The 9617-nt window shown below is 54.7% G+C and overlaps 1 pseudogene; it reads right to left on the bottom strand.

Annotated features, from left to right (window-relative positions):
* Positions 1-1324: 1324 nt before the first annotated feature.
* Positions 1325-9617, bottom strand: part of LOC102492243 (ubiquitin-60S ribosomal protein L40 pseudogene) — an 11963-nt pseudogene continuing 3670 nt past the window's right edge.

Below are 9617 nucleotides of genomic sequence, written 5' to 3'. Positions count from 1 at the left end.
ACACACACGCACATACACACACACAAAGTGCCAGTTGATTGGTCAGCTCCCTCCTCCCTCCCTGCGTCCTGCCTGGGGCCCGCCCCCTTCCGGCCCAGCCCCCGCATCTCACCCACTTCTCTGGACCGAAAGGCAGAGCCCTACGTTGCTCATCAGAGAAACAGGTCATTTTCTGAATAAAGGCTTTGGGACCTCATGCTTTTTTTTGGTTTGGGGTTTGATTTTTGTTTTTGTTTTTTGTTCAGGTTTTTGCCATAGGGAGCATTTGCTCGCTGGAGAGAGAGAGGAAGTGAGAAATCATCCTCCCTGGGGAGATGGCCACACCACAATCCCTTCTCCTCCATTCTTCTCTTGGAATCTTGGGCATGCACGCACATGTATCCAACAAAATTTTCAAGCCCCTGGGTTTGGGACTCGAACCACAGTTGGCAACGTTGAAAGTCCAATATCTTAACTACCACACCACCTGCTGGCCCCAGGGACCTCAGTCCATAAGATCTGTTTTGTGGCTCATATCCACTGGGGTGCCAGGAGTCAGTCCTCACCTATCTCTCAGGTCCCCTCACTGTGCTTGACCCTTTCCGGGGTGTCAGGCCCCTGGCTGGACAGTGCCCCCTGCCTCGGGGTGTAGGGCCATGACTACTGCGGCCACAGCCAGCGGAGTGGAGGTGGGGGTGTTCTGGCAATAACCAGGCTTGGCTCTCCCTGAGCCCTCCTGCTGCAGACACGGCTGACACGCGGTGTCTGCATGTACACGCACTGCACGTGTGAGAGCGCGTGTGTGAGAGCGCATGTGTGTGCTCTACCCTCCTTCAGACAGTTTTTTCCCGGGAGGAGGAGAATCGAGGTAAACAGCCACCAGAGCTCAGCCACACCCCCCCACCCCCAGCCCCACTAGAGCCTGGCTGAAGTGAGGCCAGACCCGGGGGAAGGGTTCCAACCCGCCAGGCACCAGCGCTTCGCACAGCCTTCTCCTCTCCCCAGCAATGGCGTCTCAGCCTGCCTGCCAGGCCCAGGCTTCCTCGTGGCACTCCCTGGGTGCCCAACCAGCCACAGCTGGCGGCCTTACCAGCTCGGTCTCCCCCCCCCAGGACAGCTGCTCTGAGCTCTCTGTCATTAGTATTAGAAGGGAGTGTGGCCCAGGGGTGAGGAGCCTGGATGTCAGCTAGATAGCTCCAGGAACAAATTTGGTTCTGCCACTCACTAACTGTGCGACTTCGGACAAGCTGCTTAACCTCTCTGTGCCCTGGTATCTTTCTTTTTTTTTTTTAACTGCTCCAGTCAATGAGAGGGAAACTTTATTGAGGCTGCGGGGCCACGGGGCTCAGGCAGGGGCTGCCCTGCGGGAAAGGGGCCTTATCTGACCTTCTTCTTGGGACGCAGGTTGTTGGTGTGGCCGCACTTCTTGCGGAGGTTGACGTTGCGGGGGTGCAGCGCGCGTAACACTTGCGGCAGATCATCTTGTCGCAGTTGTGCCTGTGGGCGAGCTGGCACAGGGAGGGCTCGGTGATGCCGCCCCGCAGACGCAGCACCAGGTGGAGGGTGGACTCGATGTTGCAGTCAGAGAGAGCGCGGCCATCTTCCAGCTGTTTGCCCGCAAATACCAGACGCTGCTGGTCGGGTGGGATGCCCTCGTCTTGGGTTTTGGCCTTGACATTCTGGATGGTGTCACTGGGCTCGACCTCGAGGGTGATGGTCTCGCCCGCCAGGGTCTTCACGAAGATCTGCATCTTTGCATCTGCCGCTCCGCCGCCTCGATGAAGAGAGAGAGGTGTACGCTGGTATCTTCAGTCAGTGGAATGATGACACTGCCAACGCTACCTCGCGGGCTCATCAGGGAGACTAACTGGGAAAGCACACCCGAAGGGACCAGCGCGGTGTCCGAGGCGCTAATAATAAGGTATATCGCCACGTTTACTTCCGGTTTACTACATAGTGGACAATACGGTTCTACTCAGCACGCGTGACAGAGAGCCACGGGCCCTGTGCTCCGGCCCCAGTCCCTAGCAGTGACTCGGCTGCCCCGAGGGGGCCGAGGGAGCAAGGCCTCTGCTCCGGCCTGGCCCCCGTCTCATCTTCTCCCTGACATCACACGACCAGCACCAGACCGCACATGGTCCCTGGGTCTCCAACTGCAGTGACAGGCTCAGGGTTCAGAATATGCATCAAAGTCAAAGAGACGAGCCCCCCTCCCCAGGCAGGAGAAGGGCACCCCAGCCTGCTAGTCCCTCTGTCTGTTACGGACAAGCCCAGAGAGGGGATGTGACCTACACACGACACATAGCACAGGGGACCCTCAGAGGTTTGAGTTCTGGCCTTTGGTCTTCTTCCCCAGACTATCGGGTTGTTGGAAAAGTCATGATGCATTTATCTGCTTTTCTATGCAAAAATGTGTCACTACTTTTCCAATAATCCAATACATTGCAATGAGCTACTTCATGTCCCCAAGACCTGGAGGGGAAAATGACCCCTCAGTAGGTATCAGAGACTGCCTCCTGCCTGCCAAGGCCTTTGCCACCAGGGCTGCTGGCACCACTCCTCTGTCTTCAGGGGGTCGGAGCTGACCTACCTTCCCCACCTGCAGGCAGAGGAGCAAGTCCGCTGGGCGGGGAAGGGAGCCCGAGAGTGGCAAGCCTCGCTGTGGAGAGCTGTGAAGGAAGATGGCCACCTCTCCTCCAGCCACCTCCCCTCCATGTGGAGGTTGCAAGCACCCAGGGCCCCTGGCCCAGCCTGCTTCTCCTCAGGGCCAGCACCTCTGGGGTAGCCTTAACTTCCAGAGACCTCTGGGCATCCTCTCAGCTCTGCAGGCAGCCTCTCAAAGGTTCTGGAGGCTTGGGAGTCTGTACTGCCGCCAAGAAGTGTCAGAAGTGAAAATCACAGTGTGGGTCCCCCCACTTGCCCCCTTGCCTGGCACCCTCCACATTCCAGACCCTGTAGGAACAGCTGTGAGATGCAGGGACTAGCCCTGCCATCGCAGGAGTGCTCGGGCAGGCACATCGGAGGCACCTGGGCATCTGCTCCAGCCTCGTCGTTTCTCCTTTCTGCCCAGAGAGAAACAGCAGGGCTGCTTAGCCAGAAGCACATGGACGCACCTGCCGCCTGCAGCACCCGTCCTGGGCCAGCAGGGGCTGAGGAAGCAAGGCCCCGCTGACGCAGATGGTGTAGACAGATTCAGTTCTTTCTTGACCTGCCCTCAGGGGCAAGGTCCGCCGACAGAGCATCTGGGCAGGGCATGATGGGAGAACACAGAAAGCACTTACAAACCAGCAGAGCCCCACCATCCTCACCAGCTGAGGAGGTGAGGCGATGAGGGAGTGCTCAGGTGGAATCTGGAGGAGTGCTGTGAGCAGGGTTGGGAAGGAGAGGTACCAGGACTGAAGGGTCAGCCTGACTCCGCGCTGAGTCACGTGCACCCGCTGGGCCTGCCTGCTCCCGGGGCAGCCGCCTGCCTGACGCTGCCGCAGTGACTCTGCAAGTAGAGGTGCTTGACGCAAACTGGGACGTAGCTGGCCTTGGGGCGGGGTTGTTTCTGAGTGTGGCGGGTAAGAGGAACCCGGCGTCTCCCCACTGTTAGCCGGAGCACTATGGCCTGCACGTCATCAGAGAAGTTTGGAGACTCCAGGAGCAAAGGCCAAGCAAAAGGAACTAGTAAGTGGGGTGAGGTAAAAAGGGGTGTCTAAGGGCCAGGCTCCCCTCGCTATCCATCCTTGCCAGCAGCTCCCAAGATCTTCACACCCCAGGCTCACTGGGGACGGGGCCTTGTCCAGAGCGCCACTTGCCTTCACACACACACACACACACACACACACACACACACACACTGAACAGGACGGGCCAGGCCAGCACAGCGCCTTGGCTGAGAAGTAAGGAGAGGCAGACGCCCTGTCTGGGAACCCCATTAGCCAGGAGTCTGCGTGGGAGCAGCAAACCCTGTCCCAGACACTGGGTGGACCTTGCTCATGTCTGGAAAGAAGAAAGGTTCCCAGAATGGCTGGAGCGGGCAGCTGCTGCACGGTGAGGAGCCCACCATGCCTTGCCCAGCCCACACAGCCTGCAGCCCTCCACGTGAGCCCTGGAGCCGCGGGGCTCCCTGGAAGACCCCGCAGCGCCTTTCCCTCAGGTGTTCAACTTCCCACCACTGTTCAGTCTCTCTAGTAAGCAGTGTGTGCTCGGGCTTGAGCCCCAGCAGACCTGGGACCCCACAGTCCCTGCCCGCTCTGCGTTTCCTGCCCACAGGCCTGCGTGAAGGCACTGTGTACAGGTCCCACGGCCTAATAGGCCTTTCCGAGGAGCCAGGGACAGCAGCAACCCCTGCACAAGCCATGAGACGACGACGAGGAGGACAGGCGCCCGACTTGTTCAAGGCCACAAATGCAGCCCTGACCAACCCCAGGCCCGAGTGCCCACAGTGCTGTCACCTGCCCCACCCCAGGCTGTCTGACACATCCTGGAGCACAAACCTTTCCACCGAGGCCACTTAACGCTCTGTAAAAATAACAAGGACAAGCAAACACGAAGTCATCGCACACTGGACAGTATTCAGAGATCAAAAGAAATGCGCTACTAAACCACGGGAAGACGCGGAGGACACGCAGCGCTTACCGCGCAGGGACGGGAGCCAGTCCGGTGGGACGTTTCCCGCTGTGCGGCATTCTATGGAGGCGATCACAAGACCAGCAGCACTGGAGGCATGAGGGTGGAGATGGAGCCAGGGGAGTGTCAGAGTGGTGGTCTACCAAGTGTGACTCTGCGCCGGTCGGGCCGACAGCCCACGCCCGTCAGAACCCACAGGCTCTACGGCGAGCAAACCCAGGGTAAACGTGGACTCCAGCTAATGTGACGGTATCAGTGTTGGCTCAGTGGGACAGATGGAGCACCCTGATGCAAGAGATTGATTAGGGCCTGGAAACTGTACTTTCTGCTCAGTTTTTCCATACACCTGAAGCTGCTCTCAGAAACGAAGGCTGCTAATTGAATGATAATAAGCAATTACACACACTTCAGGGTGAATTGCATTTGCTTGTGTTCTGTGTTCTGATGCTCTGGCATCCGGGGCTTTGATGACCTCACACGATGGCCCCTTCCAGGGTCAGCTGATTCCTAAGGCAGCAAAAATCTGCCTTTAAAAGCTCCCTTCCTAAGTAGACCAACCGCTCCAGTCTTGCCCTCTACTCGTTACTGGCCTGCCCTGCTCGCCCAGGGCCAGGGACCAGGCTTCTTGGGACAGTCCCTCTCCCAGAGCCCACTGGAATTCTCCGGATTACCAGCCCTTACTGCTTACCCTGCCTCGCCCTTTCTTCCCTCTGGTAACCACAGTAAGTGGTCTCATCCTGGCTCTCTCATCCGCTCTGGCCAGCCTGGTGCTTCCCCATGAGGCCCTGCCCTGCATGGCAAGGCCCCTGCTCTTGGGAAATGTGCTTAATAAAGAGTCTTGTTGATGTCAGTTATCTCCTGATCTGCCGTCCTTATTGGGCCTGAAAAAAACCTACATTTTAAAATAGTGCCCTGGGGCCAGCATTTGGTGTGGCAGTTAAGGCACTAGGCCCTATCGTTGCCTGACGTTTCTCTCTTGCCAATTCTAGTACCTTGTCTCTCTGTCTGTGGTTTTGGCCGACCTGGCTATGATGTGTCTTGGAGAAGATCTTCTCGGCTTGATTCTATTTGGGGTCCTTTGTATTTCTTGGGTCTGGATCTTTGAATGCCTCTCCAGGTTTGGAAAGTTTTCTTCCAGGATTTCATGGCATAGATTATCAATACCCTTATAATTTTCTTCACCTTCTGGGATACCAATGACCTGGATGTTTGGATGCTTAATGGCATCTAGTACTTCTCATATATTGTCCTCATTTTTTGTGGCTATTTTCTCAGTCTTTTTGATCATTTTTTCTGGGTCAGAGGTTTTGTCTTCTACATCTGAGATTCGATCTTCTGCACGATCTAATCTGCTTGTAATGCTTTCGGGGGAGGTTTTGATTTCCTGTATGACAGCCTTCATCTCTATTAGTTCCTTCAGACTCTTTTTATGGTGTCTATTTCTTTTCACATCGTGAAAGGACTTCCTCATCCCTGGAGCTCATTGTCTCTTTTCCCCTGCATCATCTGAAGTCCGTTGACTCCTTTCGCTTGCCTCTCACTTAGTTCTGCCACTGTAAATATTTGAATTATTTATCTGGTATTTTCATGAGTTCCATGGTGTTATCTGTGGATGATGAGGAACTGATGTTTTCCCTTGGGGGAGAGAGATTTTCTTGATTTCTCATATTTCTTGTGCCTCTGATTTCTAGTCACCAGGTAAATTACACATTTCTTTCGAAATTCTTCAAGCTAATTCTGAATGTTCAAAGGCAAGCAGGATCTCTCTGCTGCTCTACCTCCCTGATGCTCACCCAGCAACCTGCACTGTTGTCTCCGGGTGTGGGTAACTCAAAGTCCTCCCAGTTTCTAGCGAACAGGTCACCTGCGGCTGAGCTGCGAGCTTCAATCAAGGAAGACAGACGGGGTCTCAGCACCCCGCACTTCAGGAAACGCTGAAGTCTGAGAGTTCAGGTGTGTGGCCGGAGGTGAGCCACAGTGTCTGCAGCTCAGTGCCCCTGCCGCTCAGAATAGCCAGGCCTGTCACTGGGGAGGATGTCCCAATGGCAATGGCAATGGTATGGAGAAAGAAGGGCTTCACTAAGTCCCAATGAACACACCTGAGAGTTCAAAGGCGTGTGAGGGAGGGAGGAGCCCCGCTCTGCAGCACAGCCTCCCAGAGTAAAGGCTCACATGTAGCAAGGCCCATCGCTGGGGCGGATGCTCCGATCATGTGGGTCGCAAGGGAAAAGGGCCAACTGTGGTCTAAGTCCTGGACCTAGCAGCTTGGAAATCACACTGGGTGGGCATACGTGTGTGTCAAAAATGGAGGAGGGGAGAGTGTAGCATGGCCATCCCTCTGGGGGACGATTTCTCTCTCTCTCTCTCTATCTCTCCTGGACTCCCATATAGCCAACTACAGTTTGAGTCCTAGACCTGGCAGTTTGAAAAATCATGCCAGGCACATGTGTGTCCATGCCCAAAATCCCAGGAAGAGACTAGAGAAGAAAGGATTTCCGTGTGACATCTGCCCTGGGGGCTGATTTTTCACTTTCCCTCTCACTGTCTCTGTCTCTCATTTCTCTGGTAAGCACAAGTGCCCTATGGCAAAAACTTAAAAAAAAAAATTCCACTGAGGGATGAATGGAAAATGAAAACGTAGCAGACACATACAGTGCAACATTTTCAGCCATACAAAGGAATGAAATTGAGCTAGTGGTGTGGTGGTTGGGGCAGCTGGATCCTACACGGCCAAGAGTGTGGTTTGAGTCCCAGACCTGGTGGCTTGAGAGAGCTGGTCGGGAGCATGTGAATGTGTACCCAAAACCCCAACTAGGAGAGAAGGAGAGGAGATTGTACCCCATGGGGATGCTTTCCCATTTTCTCTCTCTCTGTCTCTCTCTCTCTCTGAGGTGCAATCACTTTCTAGCAAATTAAAAATAAAAACCAGGACCAACAGATGGTGTAATGGTTATGTCGCTGGACTCCCATGTAATCGACCATGGTTTGAGTCCTGGACCCAGTGAGTTAAAACATGCTGGGCGCATGCGTTTGCGTGTCCAAGATTCCAAGAAAAGAATGGAGGAGAAGGGACTGCGGAGTGGCCCTTCCCGCTGGGGGTGATTTCTCACTTTCTGTCTCTCTCCAGCGAGTGCATGCACCCTGTTGGAAAAATCTTTCTCTAAAAAAAAACAAAGAAGGAAAGAACAAAAAGAATGATGAACTGATACATGCTACCACACAGAAAAAACTCAAAATCATGCTAAGGGAATGAAGCCACATTCAAATGCCACGTGTCAAGTGATTACATTTCTGTAAAGCATGCAGCATAGGCAAACGCGTGGAGACAGAAAGCCAAGTAGCGGGTGCCACAGGTTGGGGGGGGTAGGTGGTGGCGAGGGCAAGGGATGACTGCGTATGAGTGATAAATGTGCGCTTTCCCACGGTTAATGGGTAGCTTCCTGTTACGTGAATTTTCTCAATGTTGTTAAAGATTTCCAAATGTTGTTAGCAAGATGCCAAAGACATCCCTCCACCAAAAGAGACCTTCCTCTGTAAGGGATGGAAGACGCTGAGAGAGAAGAGCACCTTGCCTCCTGAACTCCCAGGGACTTTTGCCGGCAGCATCTCATCCGTCCTTCCTGGGATCCCAGCTTGGACAGGAAGGCCAGGCCTCTGGACTGGTTTCCTGAGGCCGCCTAACAAAGCCCCACAAACAGGGTGGCTCTCGCACATGCATTTTCTCACAGACCGGAAGAGCAACATGTTGGAGGCCCAGATGGTCTCTCCTGAGGCCCCTGTCCTGGGCTCACGGAGGGCCGCCTTCTTGCTGTGTCCTCGCGTGGTCTCTGTGTGCTGGCGTTTCCATGCCCACATGACTTATGCTTTAAGGACCCCAGCTAGTCTGACTGGATTAGGGTCTCATTTTAACTTAAACACCTCTTCATAGACCGTCTCCAAATACAGCCACATTCGGAGGTACAGGGAGTTAGGACTTCGACACGTGGGTTTCAGGAGGGGACCCAGTTCCAGCCCCTAACAATGTCCCAGCTGATGGATGAGAAGCTGATGAATGAAATGTGCTCTCTATGCCTGCTGCCTCCGGTGACCTGGGTGGCCATTGGAGCCACAGTGTCCCTGAGAGGGTCCCAGTGGGAGCAGAGACACCTGTATGCACACGATCTGTTTCAACCCTCCAGACTCTGTCGGTCCCAGCTGCCTCACCATTCCAAATCTCTGCTGTGTCTCCCTGTCTAACACTGCGCAGGACTTCCAAAAGGCTCTGATGTGACAAGGGGAGATGCGTGAAATTAACTAATGAAAGCTAATGAATTGAGTCCACATGCTTGGTGAAAGGTCACACGCAGAGAAGGCACGCCCAAGTCCAAGCGGTTTGTTTTCCTGAGTTTGTATTTGGGGAAAAAGACAACTACAGCTGAGCATTCAGAATTCAGAGTCGAGTCTTTGTTTAATATGCATCTTCCCTCTCCAGGCATCAAAGAGATTAATTTCTTAGAGTAAACAGACTTCAAAACAGGATTTAGTCTCTGAAAGCCCGCACCTGATTTGGCAGTCCTGGCTCAGCTGCCCCGAGCCTTAGTCATTTGGTAGTGGATGAAAGAGATCTCAGATAGCGGAGGGCGGAGGGGGGAAGGAGGATGCCTGGCTGTGGGGGCTGATTCTGCAGCTGAAGCAGAGACCAGGACCAGGTCGTCAGAGCCAGAACAAAGGGCAGGAGCGACGGAAGGAGCCCGCCCACCATCCTGCCCCGCCCACATCGCGTCCTCGCGGGAGCCCGGCTCTGTGTCTCGCTGAATGTGCCTCGAGAAGATGCTCACCTGGGAAAGCCCTCTACCTTGGGATCAGCTGGCTTGCTCCATCCGAGTGGCCCCTTTTCTCCAAGTGGCCCCTCCACTATGCTCAAGCCAGGGACAGGGGGGACTTCTCTAAAGCCCCTCACCCCCACCCGGGCCTGCAGAGGGAGCCCTCAGCAGGTAACAAGCTCTCACCACCAACCCCCGGCTCTGCTGAACTTAAACCTGCCC

This window comes from Tupaia chinensis, unplaced genomic scaffold, assembly GCF_000334495.1.
Source record: "Tupaia chinensis unplaced genomic scaffold, TupChi_1.0 Scaffold000159_1, whole genome shotgun sequence".
Taxonomy (NCBI): domain Eukaryota; kingdom Metazoa; phylum Chordata; class Mammalia; order Scandentia; family Tupaiidae; genus Tupaia; species Tupaia belangeri.
This window is presented reverse-complemented; position numbering and strand designations above follow the sequence as displayed.